Below are 25,893 nucleotides of genomic sequence, written 5' to 3' on the forward strand. Positions count from 1 at the left end.
TAAGCTATTCCAAACACTAATTAAACTATTTGTAAATTGTTCAAGGATGTTTTAATGTGTTTATATGCCTTGTTCACAAATGCTTCCAGAATTTTAAGAAGTTTAATATCCCCAGTAAGGACGAAGCCTAAAGGCAATACATGTTGACGTGATAAAGTCTTTTCCTCCTGAAAGAACACACAACTCAGTGCAAGGTAGCTAACACAATGAAATCAGCTCTATCAAGTGATGTAGGCCAACAAACCACAAAGTCAGGAGAAGGCTCACAGGTAGACGACCCAGCTGTTCTTCTCAATGTCATCCCACACTCCTGACAAGAATTTCCAAAGCTAAAAAATAAAATCCCCAATCCCAGTTTTGACCAAAAAAAAATCAACAGAAATTATTCAAAAATCATTATAAAAGGTTGTCCATCTGTCATAAACACACCTACCAGCCTACACAGGCAGAATATCACTTCATATTAAGTCTGGGTTTTTAGTTTGTCCACAGCAGCAATATTAGCATTAGCATTATAGATTGACCTTCTAGGAAAAAAAAATAAAACTCACTAGAAAGTGTCAAAATACTTCAATATTGAAGTTGTCTTGCTACCAATTTCAATGTTCTCTCAGGTTTCCCTGGGAAAAAAAAAAAAAAAAGTATTTCTAAACTCCTGGAGCCAGAGTGTGTGGATAAGTACTGGATATGGAAACAGAGACTTTTCTCTAAGCACAAGAAGAGAATGCATCCCAGAGTCTCTTCCATCTCCTGCCACCATTATAGGACTGGATAAGGAATAAGAGATTTCCCTTCTGCTGCTAGCTTACTTTGCACATCCAGTGCTGTTTCTCTATCCCAACATAGGGCCTATGGAGGCCTTTCTTGCTCAGCAGTCTGTACCAGTTATTATCCACACACAGAGAGAGAAAGCAGCAGCATCAAGGCAGTTCTTTGGGCAGTACGTTGGAAATTCTGTGGGAAAGGACTGGGAGCAAAAAACTCTTAAGACACTTGCCCATTCACAGTCTGAAAATCAGTGAGAGGAGCCAATGGCTATTTTGCCCCTAACAGGGTAAGCAGAGCATTTTCTAAATGAAAATATTTATGACATCACAATTGTTACTATTGCATTGAAATGAGACCAGCTCTTAGGCTGTTCTTTCAATCAGTGATTGAAATGTGTCAGTGCATGTCTCTAAGAACTGTGTCTAACTGCCTTCCAAACAGTCTGTGTCTCTGTTAGTAACAAGTCTTAGCCTGTGAAATTGGGTGGCTTCATGCAATCTGTCTATTGTGGATGGCCTCTCTCCAGCAAGTGCTCCAGCGGGCCATGGGCACAGATGACCATGTCCCAGCACATGGGAACATTCCCAGCCACAGTTTATTTAACTCATGGGACATGTGCTACAGAAATGTCTTTTTAAACTATTATACAAATACCTTACTCTCTGAGGGATAATCTGCTTTGTCATAAGTGACTAGCAATCCTCTGCTATCAGCAAGTGGTGTCTGCACAGAGAACCACAGGAGTCCTCCCTGTGGAACCCAGGGAGGGGCTGCAGTTTAGGAGGGAGATAGCTGAGAAGTAGATGTACCCCATGTCATCAGAACAGACACCCTAGAATGGACTCCCTGTAGAGCATCTTAAGATTTTGTGTCACAGGGTTTGTGGTAACAATCCTTCAAAAGTTTCAAGCTGTAGCACACGTGCACCCATTACAGTCTCTCACCAGCTAGATTTGCGTTTATTGTTACTCCTTAACCTGAAACCTCAGGTTTAAATAACTGCCAACTGATATTATCAATGTTTGGTTTATGAGTCATCCAGCCAGCACATGGGCCAGGGAAGAAAACAGCGCCTTTACAAACACGTCCTAATTTTTCTGGGCAATGGGGAGTGAGAGAAACGGGAGAGGGTACAGGGAACAATTTACAGTCTGAACCAAAAATGTATGTCCCAAGCCAGAGGTATAATGTAAATTCATAAATCAGCTCATGAAGAGAACAGCAAGACAACAACTCTGGGATATTAGACCTAATGTTTCAGTATAGTTTCAAGTTTCAGCAAGAAACTTTCTGCTAACTTGCTTCCTATTTAAATGTAATCCTTTGCATAAGTCACAGATTTCTTTAAGTATTAGTTTTTCCTCCGTCAGGCAGCAGACATTTGGAAAGGAGGAAGGGAGAGAGAAATTGCTGCTCTGGATGTGGCTTTACACAAAGTAGGGTCACTTAAAGAGGAACTGTCTGCCCTCCCACATATGCCTGCTAAAACTAAGAGAACAATCCCTAAATGGAAAAGGGCAGAACCAAGCCGCTCTCATAGGGTTTTTCCTTCTCAGCCGTATTCTGCACCACCCCAGAGCCAGTCCCATAGGGTGCTGAGCACCTCAGCTGGCCTTTGGCTCTGACAAAAGCAGAGGAGAGCAAAGCACAGTTGCCAGCCTGGCTCAGATTGTAGAGATACGCAATATGCCCAGGCAAGAATCATCCGGCACGCATTAGGCTGGGAAAGAGCTCATCTCTGCTAGCATACCTGCTTTTTTTCAGGACAAGCATTGCTGCAACAGAAGTTAGATGTTAGACTAGACTGATAAAATTGTCTGCCAGAATCCTCGTTGGTCACTTCTATCTTGATTGTAAAGTTAAACATTTCTGTGAAAATTAGCCTTGACTTTTGTTGCAAAGTAAATTAAAACCCACTTGTTTTGTTTAAACTAGTGGGTTGCAGATAACATAGCCTAACACAAGAAAGGAAGCAGAAAATTTTGTGTTACAGTACTACATAATTCATTGTACACTGCAAAATTATTTTCAAGGGTGTCATAGTCTCTGTAAACTATTATAGTTTCTAAACCTGATCACAGCTTCAGCAGTACCAGAGCAAAACCAGTAAGCAATCACTGACTTCATGTCTTGTATTTAGATCCTGCTAGCAATCACTCAGCTAAGAGCACATTTAAGTAACAAGCACTTTTCTTTTTATCTGCATCCCTCATTTAAAGGTGTAGATCCTTACTTACACTTCTGCAATATCTGGTTAATGCTCAGGGCTTCAGCCTGAGAACAATAAGGCATCACCTTCTTTCATGTTTGTTTGGTTTTTTTTTTTCCAAGTACTTCCTTGTTCCAGCCTAATCAAAAGCATAGGCAGCGCTGCACAACTCAGACTTCTGCTGTGAACAAAAAGCAGCCCCAGAAAGTTGCCTGGGCTCCCTGTGTGGTCAGCAGCAGTGGGCAGGCCCTTCCCAGGGGCTCTTCTTTCCACCACTTCCACCCACAACTCCCCCCAAATTAACACAGGTGGGACGAATTGCCCTCTGGACATGCTTATTTATTCCCTCTGACTATAAACAAGGTTTAGGTGACTAGATGCTTTGCTCAAGATGCATCTGTTACTGAAACCAAGCCTCAGGAAAAAAGAAAAATCACCCTCAGTAAGAACATACACGCCTTTTCCTTTAACAACAGTAGCCCTACCTCACTGATTTCTCAGATCAGGATCACGCAGCAACAGAAAACTCTGCAGCAGCTCTGGCTTTCTGCTCTTTCTGGTGCAGGTTCTGGTTTTGGCTTTTGGCCTTTTAGATACCTTTTTGCGTAAGGTAAAGCTGCTCAGTCCCTTCCCAAAATGCACAGAAGTTTGAGTAAAGCAGGAGAATGAAAGCAACGTTCCATCAGGTAGGAAAAGAGTTAAAGATAGGGAGATCAGGAAAGCTGTCTTTAAGAACTCCTACACTTTCCATCGTTTATTAGAAAAGGACTTATTTCTCATGCAAGGTCTGTACTTCCTCCCTCTTCAGAGGCTACGTTTTTCTCTGCCAGCCCCTGACAAAGAGGGCCCTCCCTTGCCCATCACCAGCCAACACTGAAGTCATCCTGTTATTCTTTTCACCTTGCACACGTGTTGAGGCTTCTCTGTCAAAGTCTTGCTGAGACATACATCTCTCATTGTTTCCTGTTCCTCTTTGCTCTTGAAGACTTTTTAATCCCAGAATTTTTTTGCACGTAGCTCCAGCAAAAACGGTTTTTGGATTTCAGTGAAGGATCCATATTTGCAAACAGCACTATTTTCCCATTGCACATGATCATCTGTTAAAATCAGAAGACCTTTGTATGAAGAGGGTATTGTTAAGACCTCTAACTAGAAGGCCTTACCTCTTGTTTGGGAGCTCACCTGCTGTGCCTAACTATAACTAATTAAAGCAATAGGGTAAGGAGGCAGGCCCCTTTCACACCACGGCACGGTTTGGTAGGTTGCTGGTTTCGGCAGGTAGATGTGGAACCAGCAACAAAGAGACTTGGCTGTGAGAGTCTCCTCTCCTGCCTGTGCTGCAAAGACTTAGCATCACTCACAGTATCCTCACCTCCAACAGGGAAAGAAGCAGAAAACACCTCAGCTCCCTGTTTCAGGTAGTGTTCCTCCTTAACAGTATATTGAATCATAGAATCATTAAGGTTGGAAAAGATCTCTACAATCATCTAGTCCAACCATCCACGTAGCACCCGTATTGACCACTAAACCATATTTCTCATATGGGACCATCTAGACTTTTTCACCTGCTGGTACATATCTCACATCAGCTCTGGTGTGACCTGCACACATCAGGGCACTCCCATCACCTGACCTGGGCATTTCCATGTATCCAGTCTCTCCTCTCAGCAAAGGAAAGGTCTTTCATAAACGGCCGCCACCGTCACTTGCAGGAAGATGTAGAACTCACAGGCAATCTGAATCCAGTGCAGCAAAGCCACAACAAGCACTGCAGGCTTCAGACCACTCCCAAGATAAGTTCAGATATGACACAGGTGTAGCCATAGGCTTTCCTTGTGGGAAGAAGAGAAAATTGGATATCTCCGTGTTATGTGTCTGTGGGGCTATTAGAAAGATGAGAATAAAGTGAAACAAGATTAAGAGGCATCTCAGGCTGCCTTGGATGGATCTTTTCCACTCAGCAGGAGGAGATTCCCACTGAGCTGCTGAGCCCTGGGGACTCCATGCAAAGGCTGCCATTTGCAGCCACAAATGGTGCTGTTTTCTTGTGCAAGGCTAAGCTATCAGGGAAGGTATCAGTGCAGTCCTGTTGCTACCGATACTGTAAGAGAAGACAGAAACAGTGAACCTTTTGTTTATCAGCTCCCTGCAGTGTACAGTACCTTTGGGAATAATAAGCCACCTTTCTGCAGCTCTTGTATAGTGCGGTGCAACATTTTCAGATCAGCTCAGCTAACCCAAATCTGCAATCACCTGATATCAGTGTGTTAAAATAGCACTGATAAGAAAATGTATGTACAAGAAAATTCTGAGGAGCACAGTGCAAGAACAAGTTAAATCAGAGAAGATACATTCTTTCTAATAAATGCAAGAGATTTTTGGCAGGTCTTTGCATCTCAGATTTGCCAGTCACGCTATAGGAATTGCTGTGTAGCCTCATCACAGGGCTTATGCGAGCTGCACTTACACATGCTTGCAAAGAGCTTCAAGGTCAGAGACAGAAGGGACTGTGAAACCATAAAGGCTGATTCATTACCATTATTATTTGACCACAGCAATGGGAAAACATCCTTTAGAAACATTTTGGTTCATGGCTACCTTTTAGCAGTGATAAGTTCAGCTAAGAACCTAAAAGTAAAAACCAGCAAGCTGCAAAAAAGCAGGTTCAGACTTCATATTCCTCAATATAGGCTTATGTCTTGCCTCACTGTAGCTCACGCTTACTTTTAATACCATCCTTTAATCCAAAGGTAACAAGTAGATGCAGAGGTAAAGTAAATGCAAATAAATTCTGGACTCACCCTAAAACATCTGTCTCCTGAAATGTTATGCTCTGGCCCATATCCCAAGTCGTTATCCTTCTCCCTGCATAAACTTTTGGGGTCTCATTAATGCATGGGGCAAGTCTATACAGCAAAGGGCTGTTAGAGATCCTGAGGCAGCTTTGAGGAAACAGGCTTGTCTACACGGCACATCGCAATGCTGTGTGCGGATGCTAGCTCAGAACCCACAGGCAATATATCTGTGTCTGTATAGCAAAGCACCCACGCTGATTAGCAGTGCCCCTGAGGATGCTGCAGAAACAGGGCTAATTAGGTATGCTGAAAGGCACTCCTGTTAATTAGCTCAGGGAGAACACAAAACACTTTACAGAGCTTCTGATCATGGTTAACACTCAGGGACCACTGTAGTGTGCGTGGCTGTGTAGCACTGCTGAGGCCACAGGGTTTTTTGAGCATCATCCCAAGAACTTAAATATCCTCTTCCAATCCAGTCTTACCATCTGACCCTACTTTTGCAAGCATTCATATTCCTGATGGCAAAAAACATACATAAATGGATTCAAAAGAATGAAGAAAAAAGCCAGTATAAACCACTCTGCAATAATCCAGCAATATACATCTTATTAAATACAGCTACAAGTAGCAACATGACTGCAGGGAAGCACTAGATCTTCCTAACCCATCTTGATAGACAGCATGCTTTGGCTAGTGGGGCATATTTTGCAAGCAGTGTATCTCTGCGGGTACTGTTAACTCAAGCCAACTCAGTCATAAAGATAAACCATGGTATATTAAGCTGTAATCAAGCAAGATTTTCCATTACAAGCTCAGGGCTGAATGAAATCACTTCGGTAAAGGCAACATCTAGAATGGATGGAGCTCCCAAGACAGCAGCTTTGTCCCATTCCTTCTCCCCTGGTTGCTCCACGCAGGATGGCTACAGCTGGTCCTCCTGCCTCTGACAAAGGTGACTGCTGTGTGCAGAATACAGAAGGCCCTCCCCGTTGTTGCCCTTATGTGCCCTGGACCGCCTGTCAATGCAAAGCAACAAAGGCAGTGACATCTCTGACTTCCCTGGGGTGCAATGTGATGACGCAGAGTTAAATAACAGCCCTTTTCCTCTGCAGCCAGCACAGGCACGAGGATGGTGATATGCCCACTGCTGAGGAGCACTTAATTCCATCCCAACCACCACATCATAAGTGCACATAAAAACACCGCGCTAACACCTTTCAAAGGGAAAATGTTCATGCTTCACGTCATTCCAGGTGGGGATTTTTTTATGGCACTTACTTATGAAAAATGTAGCACAGTGATTTCCAATTATCTTGCAGGTGTATGTATAAGAGCACCCAGTTCTCTGCCTTACTTTTCAGAAAAATGCTTTTGCAAGTGGGTAACCTCTGAGTAGGACCTAAGCCCTGAAGTCCTGTCTTGAATTTTCTGTCACACTACAGAAACCGACAGTGAAATTTTAAATCAGCTTCAAGAGTTCATAACATGGAGCTGCCAGAACATTTGAGACAACCTAAATTTTCAGAGTGGATCTACAAAATCATAAGTACCAGAAGACAGGGAGATTCCTCTGGAACTGATGTAGTTCCAGTAGACGTAAAAATTAGGCTTCTGTTCAAGATGATTACAATATAGGTATATAGAAGCAAAACAATTCAGGCTTCGTTATCTTTTCAGTTCTCAAGAATTTACTGGGTAGGATATGGAATTTGGTAAAGGGTAAATTCAATGAAAATATTCACTATTTAATCTTTACTTCATATCTTCTAGAAAAATAAAATTAAGTATGGTTTCAGTTTATGTAGCTTTATGATACTTGTCAAAATAAAAGTGTGCTATAGCATTTACTAATACAAACTGGGATATCTTATGCAACCTTGACTTTGTAGCAGGGGTTCTGGATGTACACCAGATGCACAAAATGGTCATTAACTTGATATGATATGGGAAAGGTGTTGAAGTGAATAACTTATATAGTAGTAATAGTGATTCTGTCAACGGACATTTTATCTTGTTCTTAAACTAAAAAAAAAAAAAGAAAAATACTTTAACATGCTTTGTCTCCAGGCAAATTTAGAGTGACCTAGAGACTTCTCCATTTCAGAGGTTGAAATCTGCCCCTCCAGTTATGCTTGGCCAATGCTCAGACCAAACCTGCAATATATCACGTTGTCTCACAGACCTAAAAAATAGAAGAGACTGAAATTCTAGGCAGGATCATCTCTAGCTCTACAAATGTCAATACTGTGTGCCAAACTAATGAAAATACCCCAACTCTCTTTCCAACTGTATAAATAGCTCAGATTTTCAACTTTACTGCCAGAGATTTGCTAATACCCTTTACTTTGTCCATCCAGTTTTACATCTACCAACAACAATTTTCTGTCTCTTCAGAACAAAACCTGATGCACAGAGGTTATCAACCTTTTTGGCACACACTGACCCATAAGGTCTCTGTCACTGAACAGCAGCTCATCATTCATTCTCATTATACTGGTACATAAATCTTCTGAGTGGCAAGGGGAAAGGGAAGCTTGCTACCCTCACAACATTCCTTGCATGCCTGCTGAAGGCACAGTGCCTATACATTGCCTGCAATTCCCAGAAATACAGAGTTAAGAATAATTCAATATATGGAACAAGCAATAGGAGGGAAGGATGAGTTGGATGTAAACTCTGTCAGTAAGTCTTCAGAACCAATTCCTTGAGGTGGTTAGGAAAATACGACTGATAACCATGGCTTTCCCATCCCCCCTATTTCTCCAACACTGATTGGGCTTTACATAGTTTCGGGAGGGGGGGAGGGAATTGTGGTTAACAGTACAGCAAGGGCTTACAGCTTGTTTAAATCTGGAAACCCTTAAAAAGTTTTCTATGGAGGTGCTACATGGAAAACTGAAGTCCATGGACAATAGCTTTACATTTTTTGAGTCACCCTTCACTGACCTCTTCCAACAGTCCACAGATACTAGCGGCTCGGTGTACAACAGACTGAGCGCTGTAGCCCCAGAGTCATTTGTGAGTCAGAAGGGCTAACCAGGTGAGCAGCAGTGCGGCTGGGGTGCAAATACAGCATTGCCTGAAAACAGCACCCTCATGATCTGGCTCACACGTCCATACAGATATAGACAATATATTTTTTGAGCAAAGGAAGGACTAGCATTTCATATAAAAAAAAAAATAAACATGTCTGCCCTCTAAACTCTTAGAATTATAAATAGTTTGAGTGACAAATACTTCTGTCACAGTATTCAGGATACCTTCAGAAGATATCCCTAGCACTGTATGTGATTAACCATAGTGTGGCAGAGTTCACTCTTATAAATAAATTCTGGATAAGCTTGCTGATGTAAACAAAAAATTAGTGTGCATGCATCTAAAGGAAGAAGAGAAGCAGCAGGAAGGTGGATCGTGTCAGTCACCTGCACATTTTTCAAGCTGACTAGTGTAGCTTGATATCTGTGCTTTGACAGTAATAGGAGCGTTAAATTCCTAAATGCTGTGTGCTACGTTGCTCAACAGGTTTTATCACTGAAAAATGGAGCAGTCTTGATGAATGGAGTTTCACATAGGAAAATGTTAAAAGAAAAAATTTAAACATTATTTGCATAGATTGCGCTAAATTGCTTGTTTCCCACCCCTCCCAAGCATCTCAGTACCTTAGAAATAGATTATAGTCAAAAGGTTATTAAAATCTAAAAAAAAAAAAAAAAACTGAAATCAATCTCAAACCACAAGACAAAGCAAACAGTGTTACAGTCTTTTTTCAGAGCTCCCCAAAGGTGTTCATCCATAGCTGTCAGACAAATAACCATGCATCTCCCAGCCATCTTCCTCTCTTAAATATTGTTATGGTGTGTTCCACAGACACATTATTTTCTATTTATTTTCTTAACTTATTGAAGAAAGTCATATGTGCTTCTCTTTAAGAAATAATTTGAATAACCAAGGAGAGTAGTTAAGTCATGCTGCAATTTCAAAAGTACCTAGCTTGTGAAAGCAGCCGTACTGATAGCAATGTCATTGTCACACAAGGTAAAAATACTATTTCTAAACCTTTATTAATTCCAGTCTTCCCAGGACAGTGTTTCGACATACACAAAGCAGATTTTTTGCTAAATTCATAACTGCATTGAGAAACGTGTCACTTCAGAGAAGCACAAGCAAAGCTGTGCAAAACGTTAGCATTCAAATGCTCCTTCAAAAATATTTAGTCATTCTGACCCAACTGGAGGAAAAGATGAAAAGTTTGCAGCAGCAGCTTGCCTCAGCTGGTGAGATTTGTACATGGGACTTTGCCTGGTTTATTTTAAGTCTGAGCAGCGAGCAGCTGGAGCTTGTCCCACATGCTAACACTTGGAATTCCCCTGGGAGAAGGTTTGTTTCAAATGCAGTATCAGCTCTCCAGAGCTGGTTCTCTTTCTGCTTTGTTAATTTTACGCTCTCCATCATCACATCAACCTTTGATGATAACGCGCCTATTCTGAGCAATTGAACCTCCTTACCTACTTGATATGAGCTGGCTTTTGATTGGAACACAATCTATTATCAATATCTACTGGCACACGCCTACACACCCCAGCCAGATACTGAACAGACGCAGTCCTGCAGACTTACACAGCAGCTGTGACAACAACTGATGTCACCTCCTTTGCAGAAATTTCCACAAACGTCTTCCAAAGGCCAAGTTAAACAAGATAGAGCTTATCAGTTTCTTTAAAGTTCTCTGGATGAGCCCAGACCATGTGAGCCACGTCCCAGCCGCGGGGGTGTGGTATGTCACAGCTCCCATATCAGCTGGCACATGTCGCAGGAGATATGAGACAGCAGAAAACTTGCAGTAACAACATCACCCAACCGCCGAAGACCAAATGAATACGCTGAGTAACTTCAGGTTGCGCGTGCTTACTTTCCAAAAACAGGTGGAGAGCTTTGCAGCCCTGGCTTCTGCAGCACATCCCACTCGGCACAGATGGGAGGTAGCGCTGCCAGCTGCTGCTCCAGAGAACAGCTATGGCTCAGTATCTTCACATTTACACCTTTACAGGGAGTCACAATTTTGCTTTTCTTCTAATTTTTCTCCTCTTTTGGATACTCCATTAATAATAAAACAAGAAATGACTTGCAAAAATACTTTTCCAAAAGCAATTTCTTATAATAAAAGCCCCTACCTCTTTCCTTGCATCGGAAGGTGTTTCAGAAGACACCTCCTTCAGTTTCTTGGAGCATTTCAGGTTTCTTTCACAGCCTTTTAATAACAATTAAATGGTCAGTTGCAAAGAGCTACGTTTTAAAGCTTTAACAATGAATAATTTTATCCAAAATATTAACTGGCCAATGACACATTAACAAAAGCCCACGTTTTAACATTTGCAAAGCATCTCATTTAGTGCCTTATCCTTGCTAGGACAAAAAGGCATCTTATTTACAATAATTTAAAAACACAGCCATAGCATTGAGCATTGCCTTCAGACAGCCTTGCAGTTTTACCCCAGGGCTCTCCCAGTTTCCCCATATGGGCCTGTTAGCACAGAGGACAGCCTTAAAGTCTTACCTCCAGCTCGTTACCATATTTTAGTTAACAGATGTTGGTAATGCACCTTTTTTCCTACTGAATATACCCGTTCAGTTCCTGAATTTATATGCACTTACCCCTCCTGTCACCATTCCACTGGGCTTCATTAATAGTTTCCCACAGTAAACATTCCTGATTTTAAAATGCTGGAAAAATGCTGGGGAACTCAAAAAAAAAAAAAAAAAATCCTCTGAGCAAAGACAGGCACCTTTCAGACCTTTTTTATATTTCAGGAGCTGCAAGATTGCCTTCCTCACTGCAGAACAGCCATTTGCTCTTTGCAGTGCTGTACCACTGGATATATTGCATCAATATATCTGCCTTTTTCCTTCCTTTCAGGTTATCATAACAAACTGCTCCTACAGAATTGTACTCTGCATGACAAAGAATTCACCTTGTACAGGGAATCCTTGCACCAGCACAGTATTGTCACTCTATTTCACCTGGGGTTGCCCCTTTAAATCGCGCTATTGGTGAAAAATTAGCAGATCATGGCACACAACAGCTCAGTGTATAAATTTTGGCTCTAACTTAACAGTAAATGGATTTGCATATGGGTACCCAAAAATTCAGTAGTAAAGATAGTTGAGAAAAGCTGAGACCCAACCTCTTTTTTTTTAATCAAATTTTCCTGCAGCTCTGCTGGATGGCTCCAATCTTACCATGATTTCACACCTGTTAAGAACAATCACTGGTCTAGCCAGCTCTTACTGGGAGAAAAGAGACAGATTACTTTTACCCATGTCCTCTGTCAACGTTAAGTGTCTGTAGATAGAAAATAAGCATTCTAGGACATGGGTCCTATCTCAGCTATAGTGTGCCTAGCACAAAACTGTGACTGGAACCTAGATGCTAATGCCACCTTAAATGATAATTTTTTTTTTCCAGGTGCTGTACAGAGTTTTAAGAGATAGTTTCAGTGATGAGTGTATAGGGGTAGCCAAGACACAGCTTTATGAAACAGTGACATGCAGCAGTTACGCATGCAGTGAAAAAAGACCACCTTCAAGAGAGCTACTGGGGGCAGTTGCAGACCAGCTCTCCTCAGCATTCATTAGCCTTTTTTTTTCATCTTCTTTAAAGTAGCTTTGGCCAAAACTTCAGAAGATAATTAGACCCAAGATTTGTGTGTCATTACACCCTCTCCATCTCCACCTGTAACTTTTTATCCATGAAAGCCCCAGGATTCACAATCCAGGATAGAAGAAGCCTTCCTATCTCTGATGTTTTTTTGGCATTCTGGGTACAACCACTTCTCCTGCTTTTGGGCAAAGAAGCGTAATCCTCACTGGAACAGAATAAACAGAAGCGTGGACTGCTAGACACCTAAAATCTCTTCTGAGCCCTGGGCTATGGCAGACAAAAAGCCTTTCAATATTCTCCCCAGCAAGTCTTCCACAGAGGCATAGTGACTTCTGTGCCCAAGTTCACTTTACCTTTAAGCTCTCGTGATGCTCTAAATGGTCCTGTTATGTACATGACATACGTACTTGTAAGTAACCCTTCCCATAGAGATGGTGAGATGCCAGCTATGAATCAACAGAATTCATAAAGCTTTGCCAAAGGTACTCGTAGCCATGAGTTGCACACACGGGTACTTTAAATACTAAAAAGTGTTCTGCTTTCTTCACACCTGAAATATGGGCTCCTGTAGCCCTACACCTACAGAATCCACAAGCCACTGCATGATAGCCCGTGCAAAGTGAATTTGAAATGCAGACACATGACCTCAGACTCCGCTCATAAAGGGCGATCTGTACTGCAATGTTTGAGACTTACAAGTGCAAACACAGCAGAGGCACTACAGGGCTTATGTGAAAAAATAATTATTCCATGTAAAAAGGAAGTTGGCTCACTTTGAGCAGAGGTGTTAATAGACTAACCTTTTTCCCCACACCAGCCTGCTTACCTGAAAATATGAAAACATCTCCTGACATGGTGTTGCATTTATTTGAGAAGGGTATCATATCCCACACATGTTAAATGTCTTGCTGCATTTCAGACTAAGACAGTAGTTAATCTGAATACCAGTTATAAGAGTTATTTACTTTAAAATAAACTTCAGACATCTGTGCTGCAATTTTAGTAATTTGGGGGGAGAGAGGTGTAAAGATCACACTATACAAATAGGGCTGAATTTAAAAAATAATAATAATAACAAAGAAACATCAGAATAGATATCTTCCCCCCTTCCACTTGGTTCAGGATAATTAATAAGAGCTGGATCCCAAATGACAGTAAGAAGACAGGTTCTTTGCAAACAGCAGACTGCTTCACCCCAGAGATCCATCAGAGCAAGGTTAAAACCAGCAGTAACTGGAGCAAGGCAAAAGGTGGTGGGATCACAAAGATTGAAGGAAGAAAAAGCATTTAGTTTCCTCTCAAAGGCAGCCTATCTTTGTTCTCTAAACAAGCTTTGCTTTAGTCCCTCCCACTGTCTCCAATATGTGTCAGTTGCAATCAATGGTAACTCCTTTACATTGGCAAAAGTGAGAGCAATTGTGTAGACATAGCATTAGCAGTTTAAGCTCTGAGCCATCCAGCTGATGGCTGCACCTGAGTAATGCTTCCCCTAGACTCTTCTTTCTCTATCTGCAGCAAATTAGTTTCCTCTGCCAACACACATGAAGTAGGTCCCTACCCCTATATGAAGTACTGAAACTTAGCCCTGCTGAGAGATCCAAGCACTTGTGCAGCCATGCCTGCAGGTTGGGTGGGATCCCAGTGACACTGAGGGCATGGAACAACCTCTCTTCCTGGCTTCTTTTCAACCAGAACCGCAATAGGCTCCAGCCAGGGCACACATCAGTAACATCCTCTACAGCAATAAAAGCATTAGCATCAGCAGCAGAGCTCTGCTGCTGCAAAGTGGGCAGCAGTGATCCAAGGCACTTGTTCTTGCAGCAAATTCCTCTTACCTCAGGCAGATGAAGGACCAGCATGGACAGGCAGGAAATAACTGTTTACACCTCCTTCCTTGTAGTTCAAGCATATAACTACTGCCTGGTGCTGATGTACTTCTGGGTAAACTTTGGGCAAGGACAACAATAATCTGAGCTGTCTCAAGTTGAATATACCCTCACATTTTAAGACAGTTTAGAAGAGAGTCAGTGCCTATGGTCATACACTCGTCTCCCGAAGTAGGAAAGTAGACATAAGCTACTGGGCCATTCAGTTGAAGTTGGAAGATTCTGCTGGTCGGCTGCTAATCTGTGAAGCAAGGGTTCCCAGGGCATCCACATGTCAGAGAAAGTCCTTCTTCAGTACTTTTTTCAAGACTACAGCCCTTTGTGCTAGGAACTCTGCAACACAAGCTCTAGTAGAGGAAAGGAGGGGGGCCTTGCATTACATACCCTTAAGTAACTCTTACATCTGTTGCAATGAATTGGTCCATCTCTTTTGCTCCTCCCCAAACTGAAACTATCTGCCCTTGAGAGAGACTTCACTTTTGCTCTGTTTGTGGATATGGGTGTGTGTACTTGGGTGTGTTTGGTTTTTTTTATTGGTTTTATACGCTCTAAAATAAGAAAGTTGCAAGTCTGCTTGCTTTATGGAAATACACAGCATAAAGAAATAATTTCTCATCAACAGCTCAAGGCAGATCACTCAAGCCATGTACAAAGATGTTAAGTGTGCTAATATACAGTATGCATGGGCACCTTTTACATGTATCACACACACCTACGTGCCTGGAAACAAATCAATAACTCCCTACACCAAAGCTTGCGTGTCTGCTCTTATTATACATGGTATGGTGCCCTGGGGAGAGCCACAGGCATTCCATTACTGAGGATCAGTGCCTGAGCAAAATGGAAAGGCTGCTAAAAATAAGCAACATTTGCTCATTGGTATAAATAACAAAAGTGAGAGAGAAAGAAAAACAGAAAGAGAACAAGACGAAAATGAAAACTGGCCCCAGACCAGGGCTCACAGAATGACTAGTCACCTCCTCATTGCCAATTCTGTCACCATCTCCAGTATGGGCAAGGTACTTTACAGTGCCAAGTGCCCTCAGCTTCTCTGCTGAGAGGACCATTACTTGCAGATTTGCAGAGGGCCTGAGCACAGAAGGAAGTTCCCACAGGCACACGTGTCTGTCCCTATGAGTTTCAGGGCTTGGAAGTATTGAAACAAGGATTCAGCACTGCACAAGCCAGCACACAATGCCAGTGTGATCCATGTTATAGCTTCTGAAGCAACTCTGTTTTTTTTATAAAGTGAATTATGTGGGAGGAGGAGAGAAGGAAAGGGGCTTCACTTTCATTAATCTAACATTAAGAACTTTATCGTCTCTTTATTAAAGTAGAAATAACTTCTGGATTCCCCTTTTCTATGGGACTTGCCCAGCAAATAGCTCCCAGAGCACGCTTGGCTGTCTGTTCTTAAGTACTAAAGCTGAGAAGTGCCTATCTATATTTGGAGAAAAATCAGGAGACCAAGCTTATTAAAAACTCACACTTGCCCTGTATTCCTAAAAGTACTGTGCACCCCTGTGGCTCCAGACCTTTCAGGATGGGCAGCCTTTTTATACAGCTGCAAAGTTTGAAGCTGAATACGCTCATGGTTACTTTTCATTTTAGGCTCTTATTAATAAGAAAGAGAATAATTAAGAACCAGCTCCCAAGTGGCGCACTCAACCTTACCTCTGCTTCCACTTCATGCATCGTATTGTAATAAAGCACACAAAAATTCTATTAGCCCAACAATTAAACAAATAGTGGTATTAACAACTCCCACTCATCGCCTTAAACAGGTTTAGCTAGGAGAGTTGAAGCAGCTGTCTCCGTCCTGTGCCTCTGCCAGAGGTCACCATTCTGCAGTGGGATCAGCTGATCCTGCTGGATAAACTCCCGAGCAAGTGCAGTCTGCAGACTGCAGCATTAACATAAACCACCTCCAATTTCAGTTTACTCTGGCAGTAACCTCCTAGAAAAATAAAAGGGAGGAAACCTAAGGTTGGTAACTGTTTCATCTCTTAGTATCAGATAAATCCACCTCTGATTACATTTCAAAGCCCTAAAAAATGAAACAGTCGAGAAGTTTATAATAATGTTCTGGCTTGCCATGAATTAACATGAATTCTCATAATGAAAAAGGTCACAAGCATAACCATTGAAATGGAGAGCTAGAAGAAGGGCTAAAAAAGGTCCTCTAAAGTTTATCCAGGTATGCGCAGACTTCAAACATTCTCAAAAATAGCTACAGCTGCTAGCTCTATGAAATAAAGCCCCTTCCAGACCTGGAGCTAGGACAAATTTGAGTACCTCTCTCTGTATGGCCCAACAACGTTGGGAAGTCCAAATTATTATAGATAAAATATGAATTCTTGATGCAGTAGAAAGACAAGAGGACAAGGATCCTACCTCAACACAGCTGTTTTTCATGCTGGAGTAAGAGAGGGCTAGCTCAAAAAGGATGAAGGTCCCTTTGGCTCCCAAAGTAGAGATACCAACATTTATAATAGATTTGCATACACATAACTATGGAAAAAACAGTAGGTGGTTACAGTTAAGTCTCTGAAGCACACATTTCACACATTGTCAAATGCACACAAAACAGAGAAAGATGTCAATTTCAAGTAATGGTATGAATGGGGAGAGTACAAAACTGTGGCTATACTTTGAACACAGGCAGATGGTACAAAAGGAGTGCCACAGCCTCCATAGTGCTGGACATGGGTGCAACAAAAGAAAAATAAGGGCAAGATTTTTTAAGCTTAGTCTCAAGTGTGATGCTGAGGAGGCTGGGAGGATGAGGAACTTTCACAAAAGGAGGACGATCCGCAATACCTGAAAGGGTTTTCCTTCGTAGTGTTTGAACCACAGACTTACATAGTGACAACACCACAAAGCCCTGATAGAGGTGCCTTGCACTGAGACAGAAGAGAGGGATCCTCCGTTGTGGTTTTCACTGCACTTGTCCTGGCCTCTTACACACAGCTTATGCTGATATCTCTCCAGCGAGCCCAGATTAACCAAACCCTGACACAGTCACTTCCCATGGCCCTCACACTCCCCATCCTGCCAGTATGGATGAGTCTTTCAGCAGAACGGGACCAGTACCTGACGCGCAGCCTTGATCATGCTACATTTTAGGACTGTCCCACCCAAATGACCCAGAAATATGGCAAGCACAGGCCAGGAGGAGCAGCAGCTCCATGCCACTGGCTGCAGCCCTAGTGGGCCAGCAGCTCCTTCAGGCAAGGAGCACATGTCTAAGTATGGCTGCCAAGGGGCAGTGAGAACATTAGTCTAATTTTCCCCTCTTCAATCTTTAAAGCAAGTTAGTGTGCACAACAATGATGTGAGAGTCATCTTCTGCTTTTGAAAAGCAATCCAGGGTGAGGGCATTCTCTGGTTTCTTACCTTATAATGTTTCTACGACAAAATGCTCAGAGGGTGACCAAAGACAAAACACAATGACATCACCACAATCAGTAAGAAAGTAAAGAAATAACAAGAAAAGGATTTTCCTTCAGCTTGCCTAGCATTAAGTTGTTAAATCAAATGAAGGGAGAAAAAAAACCAATAAAACACCTTGACAGTTGTATACAGCTAAGAATTAAGGGCGATCTGAAAATACATTTTAAAATGAAGGTTGCCAAATCTGACCTCCTGCGTTGTTGAGCCAACAAAACTCCCTCCATTTATACTTTTCTGTATGGCATTTTTATTAAAGATTTCAGCTAACAAAAGGAAATAGCAAAACCAGAAGGGAGACAAAACGTTCTTTTTCAGGGACACTGGAAACTGATTCAGCAAAGTGGGACAAGGGAAATGCTGGGAAATACAAATCCACCCTACAGTTTAACTTAAGCCAGTACTAGTCTACATACACAGTTTTTGTAACCACTTGATAGCTCAGATTTGGTTTAGAAATCAATATGCAGAAAGCAGAACAATCAACCAATGTGGATAAACAGGCCATCATTTAGGACTTAAGAAAAAGCTATGCTAATAGTATAATATAGAGAGAACAAAAATGTATTTACCAAAGGTCATACAGGTCTCTTTCCAGCAAGAAAGACCTGTTTTGAGAAATGCAAGAGCCCATTTTCTGTTTGTCCAGTAAAGGAGTAGGTTAAAGAGAGGTGCCCAGCAGAGAGCAGGGCTGGGACGGGACTGGAGGTGAGGAGAAACTCAGACGACAAGCCATCTCCTCCCTTCAGACGATGCTGATGATGGTGGCATTAGCTGCATTACAATGCAGAGAAGCAGCAGGAGCCCTCACTCACAGCTGGATTTACAGAGACTGTAAGCAAGAATGGAATTGTGCATCTGTTTAGTGGTCAGAGAGGAGAAAATAGCTAACCCAGGAGAAAACAAGAAAAAAAAAAAAAAGAGCAATACCAGAAGCAAGAGTGAGAAGGGACACTAGGGTGTGGAGCAGGGACTGCCTGCTCCAGCATTGTGGAAAAGGTTCCTGCTGCTACAGCACTGTCATATTCTTGCAGCATGACTGTTCAGGGCCATGCCCCCTTGGGGAGCATTGCAAGCAGCTGCGGGTGCATTAGGGAGGTTTCATCACGGGCTGTTCTGTCAGGCTCTGTGATGATCCACAGCCAAGTCTTACACCAGGTTTGTCCCGCACAGCAAATTTCAAGAAGTGTACAGCAAGTAAAACCTTTGAAGAGAAAGTGCAAGTATTGAGAAGGATTGTTTGCAGCCATCAGACTTGTGCTCTATTTTATGCCTGCAAACACAATGTATATGAGAGGTGATTTGGCAATGGTGTGAAGAGGCTCTCTCTCCGAAACTCCAACCTTTCTCTTAGTTTCAGGCCATGCCATGCCTCTTATTTTACTTTCAAGCAGCTAACTGGCAGAGAAAACCATGATGTAAGCTAGTAACTACACAAAATTAGCTCTAGCCAACTGTGAATTCATTTGTTCTATTTGCAGCCTCTCCTTTGCTGAAACATAAAACTTGCTAAAGTCAGCATATTTCATCACGTTTAAAATTGTAACAACAGCAAAAGCAAAAAAAAAATATCACTAACGCAAATGATGAACAAAACTCCCACCTAGGGACAATTGTGGCAGCACAGATATTTAGTATGCCTGAATTACTTTACTGCCACCTTTCATTTTCTAGTTCCAGTTCAGACTCTTTACCAAAAGAAAATTAAAAATAAAAAGTAAAAAACTGTAGTATCTTCCTGTAGATGAAAAAAAAATACTCATCGTACTCATTTGTTTAGTAAGACTTTTTGCAAGCTGTAAGTATCTCTACACGATTAATATCAAAACGAACAGCACTTGCTAAATAAATCTGCACTAATCTAATCTAACAGCACCTAAGCACTCTCTGTGTTTCCCTATTGTTATACCCCTAGGAAAGATCCTCCTAGCCCTCCCCCAAGCCCCTTACTTCCTGTACTTCCTGCATCTCAAAGGCACGCAAATGCATGCTTAACAGTTTCCCCACTTCTTTGACACACACTTTTTTTTTTTTTTTTTTAAACAGGCTAGAAACAAACACACATGTATTTATTTACACTGTGATAGTCTCCAAAGGCTCCATTCAGCCCTGTGGTTAGAACAAACAACCAATGAGGAACCAAGTCCAGAGTTCAAGCGGCAGCGATCAATGCGCTGAGTTCATATGCCGGGAAACGCCAGCATGTGGGTACCCACAAAACAGAGAAGTGCTCTCCGGACTCCAGCAGCACTGCGAGGTATAATTGCTTCCTCCATTAAATTGCATGGTATTTGATGTATGGAAATGTATTTCCTCTTGCACAGGACTTCTACCCCTTACATTGTCACAAAAATTGGTTTCTGTTACCTTGGTCAATGCATATGAGTTATCATGATGACTAGGCATAACCCTTATATTCACTCCGTCAAATTACATGGGCAGGTCAAGCGTTATTAGAACAAAGCCGGAAAAAGAACAGCCAAATGTAAGTATGGTTTCTTGACTTGGATAAGATAAAAAAAGTAAAGGGCATCATTTTCAAACAAAAGGGCAAACATTTTCAAACACAAGGACCTCTTAATCTGTATTTGGACATGCTAATTAAAGCCCAGTCCCTCATTAGGAATCTTTTTCAGTTAAATAGGATAATTTTGTTTCAGAAGTTCTATACTGCTTAAATCCCAGGTAACATAGCCATGAAACAGCCTGCTAACCTCCAGCAGCAGAGCATAACCCATAGTTCTACCAGGACTTGCTCGCTGCAGCAAGCTATGGGGCTGTCACTGTTGGCTGAGACATACCGGGGTCCCCTTGCAACACAATCCCTCTGTAAAAGCACAGAAAAGAGTTCATTATTTACCAATCATGTCAGAGATGGCTCCAGCAAACCTTACTGCAATAATCAGCATACACTGTCTACTTTCCTTCATGAAGTAGATCCCTACGCTGGTCTGAATAATAACCACGGAGTTGCTTTTTCTTCTTGTCTGTGTGATACAGCTTTTAAAAACGCATCTCTACTGGATAGAAAAAGATAAAGTAGGCAGCAAGGCTGGCTCAAGCACAAACAAGAGAACTGCCACTCCTCATCTCCACACCGTCATACTTTGTTGTAAAAGGTGATGGTCAAAACAGCAATAGCTCTCAATTAAGGGTTAGTTTTTCCATGGGGTCTACCTAGTAGGATTCTTTAAGGGAATAAATCCAAACTTCCGGTGAGGATGCCAAACTGTGGTATTAGGCACAGGTCACTAAGGTGCTCCTTTCACACTCAGAGGAATTTAAGCCTTTGATTTGAAAGACAGAGAAGGTTTCCAAGAAGGCAGGAGTCTTACAGATGAAAATAGGTTCTTCTTGAATTCTGGGGCCAAGAGATGTCTACCAGCTGAATAGGAAAGACCTCTCCCCGCCTCCAATCAATCAAAATGGCATTCCAGGAAAAGTGGGCACCTCCAGATGTTCCCCTGAACAAGGTGCAACTATCCAGCATGTTTAGGCTAAGCTTTAACCATATGGCTGGTAGAATCACCCTGCTCTTGCAAACAATTCACTATGTGGCCTTAAATAAATCACTTACATGTGATCAGCACTAGAGGGAAAAAAGCTTTCTGCTCCTTTTCTTTTCATGTATAGAGGCATTATATGAAAACAGGCAGAAGTATTGGCTGTTAGCCAAGGGAAAAGAGGGGTGGAGAGAGAGAGTTGATACTTCTCCATATATAGGGAATCATCATTTTCCTACTTTTGAAAAGAGGATTTTAAATGAGATCACTGTATCCTATAAGGTCACTGCTGTAAGTGAGAAAGTGAAATTTTTAGTTGGACCTCATGACAGGTAATAGGTTATTATAGCAAAGTAACAAAAATATCTGAGAAAACGTTTGAAAAAAAAGATTTCATTACATAAAATAAAGCATATTCAGAGCTCAGGAAGAAGAAAAACAGTCATCTAAGAGCTAGACACAAAATATAAAGTTCCTCCCTTTCCTTTGAACGTCACCTTTATTCTTGGCGAGGTTCTCACTCTGGAGAAGGCATGAACAACAGAAGTCGCACCACATACGTTTGCTCATTTCCTCTACAGAACTAATTCTTCCTTAAGATTTTTTCAGTTTTCCTCCCACCTATCAAACAGCCATTGACACTTTTCTACAAGCCTAGAAAGCAATTAATTTGTATCAGTAGAGTGGGATCGTTATCTGGTCTAACTAGTAAAAGATGACTTTGTCAATCTGCTTTTAGGGAGTGTGGGTCGAGCTCACCAGCATCAAGCATGGACCAAAAAATAAACAAAGCAGGGTGAAACACAAGGTACAGCTGGATGATCAAGTGGAACTGGATTTCATGAGGCCCTTTTCCACCACTCCTCAGGGCTGTGCCCACCAAGTACTGAAGGGCCAGAGGAGCTCATGCCCTACAGATCTGTGCACAAAGCACAGATGGCAGCTAATTTGGAGTCAACCATTTCACACTCCCAAGACTGGGATTCAAAGCCAAATCCCAGGCCCCCTCCTACTTTCCAACACTGAAACAATTTAAAGCAGATCTAACACCTATGTAGTACTGATTTGGTTATCTTCAAAATCCCCGTTGTTGTGTTTAAAGAGCATATCATCCTAGAATAGCCTTCGTTTGATAAACAACTCCTTCTGCATGTCAGCCAAACAACAGTTTTGGTCTTTATCACAAGAGGACCAGCAGCAGAAACAGTGTTTGGTGAAGCAGGGGAGGCAGGGGTTTCAGCTGAAAATAGAGTTCATTGTCAGCTGGACTTGGGGCTCGGGTTTTTAAATAGGTTTTGGAATGTGGATTTGAAATAGTTAAAAGAACCTCACCTCCAACCCTTAAAGAAGAAATGCCTATTCACGCTTTTAACAGCATAAGAGTACTTCAGGTATGGGACTATTTCTGTGCTGTACACAAAAGTTCCTTGTATGTGAAGGTCAAAATGTATAGGTACCAAAGTATCAACTCCTTAGAAAATGAAAATGTTCTTAAAAAGAAACAGAATTCCAAGAAAAGTGGCTTCAAAAATGTTTTTAAAAAATGATGATGTAGGTTAAGTGCATATTAGAAAGAAATGTTATATAATTTTAAAAAGTTGTCTAGGCCAGAGATGTCTGTGCCTTTTACACAGTCCACAGGAAATGAGCAGAATTGTTTTTTCTAGAATGTTTCACATTCCAGATGTAGACATGGTGAAATGTTACCATTTCTGAAGCATTTACTTTATGAAAAATATTAATTGCTTTCAAAAAAATTATTTTTGACATGTTTCTATAACGATACCATATAGTTTGATCATATATTTTACCCCAGAAACTGCCTCAGCATGGCTGAAAACGGTTTTACTTCTTCAGTTCTTCAGACCAGTGAGTATGGGAGTGTGATTCACACACCCTGAGAGCCGTCACAAGATATTATTTTGTGCAATCCTCAAAAGCAAGCAACCTCAAGAAAGCGATCTACATTTCTCAGAAACGGATATACCCTCAAAAAGTTGACATGTCGGATTTTAAAAGTGACCTAAACAACGTGAACATCTCCAGCACTGCTATCAGCTGCCAGGCCTAACTGCCAGCGCACCCGCCGTGGGGCGATGCCGGCTCACATGAGCAGACTAGGCCGTGGATAAAACATCTGAGTTTGGAAAACACAAGCAGTTGGTGCTGCCTGGTTTTTAAGTTTCCCACTGATAGAGCATCTGGCCAATGTTAACTGTAGCATTCTGTAAACACTGGCTGGATGGTACGCCAGTGACAAAGTGGCAGTGGAAGGCTGTTTTCCTCTGTTTTGGTGGTAATCAGATGGAGTGGCCAAATGTGCCTGTGGAAGCGAGCTCTGGAAGTAGTTAAAGAAGTGTTCACAGCACAGTCTGCAACAGATAAGGAGACAAGATGCTCTTCAAATGTTAGATACATCCACCCAAGCAACATCAAGAGCCACAGATACCTTAAACGCAACTTCAGCCAGGAAACAAGGCTGCCCTTGGGGAAGATTTCCAGTGCTGGGGGCTAGTGACACGGGGCAAAGTCTTTGTCCATTAACATCAGCAGCAAAGCTTCCTACTGGTCAGAGGTGATGGTATTTCTACAGAAATCCTACACATTGTGCCATCAAATTTTTAGGTCTTGCCATTATTTACGCAAGTCAAGAAGACTGTATGCACACTTAAACTGCCAAATGAGATGGAAAATACTTTTATGTAATTGTTTTGCAGTTGACAGGAAGAAACCAATGTTGATTTTCCTTTAAGTAAGAGTTTTGCTGCATCTTGGTGGCAAATTTTGCCATTTTGTTTCCTACAGAAATACAAGTTAATTCCATTCATGCAAGGCTCCACTGTGAAATGACTGCGAGGATTCTCAAATGCTGAACTGATTTCCTTCCCATTTGTGAATTCTTTCTAACAACACCAGCAATTGCTCCTGCAGAAGAAAAACTTTTAATTCTATTTTGGTTAACCTTCACACCAGTCTAGTGCTTGAAAGGAGAAGAATGACTTCATGTGACCAGACTCTAGGCTTTCTACCTGGACTCATTCACAATATTGCAGCCTGTTCTGTGCAGATTATTAAACATTTCATAAGTTAGAAAAAGATGCATCAAAAGAAAAGTAGGAAACTCATAAATAAAGCAATGGTTCATGCCTGTAAAAAAAAAGACATCTGCTATTACGATAAAAGCAGTTGGCGTTTTATATTCATCTCAGATTGAACTGTAAGAAAAAAGATACAAGCCACCTTTGTGGAGACTTTGTTTTCATGAGTTTGGTTTGGAAGCAGACTTCTTTTTTGTTCTGTTTTTACTGAATTAAGCTACATGTAAATAAAGCATAGAGTTGTTTTCCATGTAAAGAAAGAACAATGCTTTCCATCTTTTAAAGTTAAGTAGACCTGAATGGAGCTTGGAGCAAAAAGGAGAAAAGCAATGGATTTATTTTAAGGAAAAATAATGGCTTTATCTAGTAAAGGAATTATTTAAAGACTTTGAGCAACATTTCCAGAAAAAAAGAGTCCACATATTCTTTCATCATGCTGCAGACAGATAAACATCATATATGTAGTAGTTACGTGCAGATACATCCCCGAGAAAAACTGTGTTATGGAATTAAATAGAAAAATGAAAATTAGCCACAAACAGAAGGTGAGGAGGAACTGAGGCCAATTATGGATCTAGGGCTCTGAGAGCATCCTTTCAATATTCAGAATACAAGGGATCACAAGATTGCTGTGAAGGCAATACAATGACACAGAACAACTCCTCTAAGGAAATCAAATCATACTGTGTAAGTTTGGAGGCCCATGAGATAGCAGAGAGATGTTACAGCAAAAACAGAGTCCCCTTTTCTAAATGCAGCTTCTACTAAAAACATGCTTTTCTCCCACTTTATTTTTCTTTTTCACAAACTTTCAAACATTTTTGAAAAGAAAGCAGAGATGAGATTGCATCTGGCTTATCTATGGTGCCATTTGTTACTTTAGGGAGACAACTTGGAAGAGGTGATGAGTGGTAAGTTGGTGAACGATATTAATAGAGAAACAATAGACAAACTTCTCTCAGTGCTGTAGTTAACTCTTCAGAATTCACATCTTGATTTCTCCCTTTCCTTTGTGAGCCCCAAGCAGAGGATAATGATTAATTAGATCTCCCTGAACAAGCAGCTAATTGCCTTCCCTCCAGAATGTTAGCATTTTTCTCCATTTCATGTCCGTAAGTACTGTGTATTTATTTCTTCCTGATTCAGGTCCTTAGATACAACAGATCAGTCTCTCAGACTTCAATAAAAAGGATGATTCGAACCTTCAGCACAAGTCAAACATCTAATGCTGTATTAGGTGGAGAATACAGAGATTTAAGGGAAAGATTCCACCACTGATACCACCAAGCAGAAAGCTGAAGCATGCTAACCACTAAGTACTTGTTGTAAAGATATATCTTTGTTGAATGAAAAAAGCATCCTTTCAAGAGCCTTAATAAATTTTAAAAAAGGACAAAAATGATTTGCAGTTTCCCAATGAGCACATCAATTTACTTAATTAAATATTACTTTCAAAGTTTCAGTCACAGCTCTTGTCCCTTGCCAGTGAAAAAGATACACTGAACAAGGACGTCAGCTGAATA

At 41.4% G+C, this 25,893-nt stretch overlaps 1 long non-coding RNA gene across 19 annotated transcripts in view; it reads right to left on the bottom strand.

Moving 5' to 3' along the window:
* Positions 1-25,893, bottom strand: part of LOC110396225 — a 106,713-nt gene that overhangs the window by 36,689 nt on the left and 44,131 nt on the right. Inside the window, exon 1 of one of the 19 annotated variants that reach the window (XR_002436856.1) lies at positions 552-7,632. The exons of the other annotated variants lie outside the window; for them this stretch is intronic. This is a non-coding gene — a long non-coding RNA (uncharacterized LOC110396225). Of the gene's footprint in view, positions 1-551; positions 7,633-25,893 lie in introns of those variants that run through there. 19 annotated transcript variants of the gene reach the window in all.

Source organism: Numida meleagris, chromosome 3 (genome assembly GCF_002078875.1).
Source record: "Numida meleagris isolate 19003 breed g44 Domestic line chromosome 3, NumMel1.0, whole genome shotgun sequence".
Lineage (NCBI taxonomy): Eukaryota > Metazoa > Chordata > Aves > Galliformes > Numididae > Numida > Numida meleagris.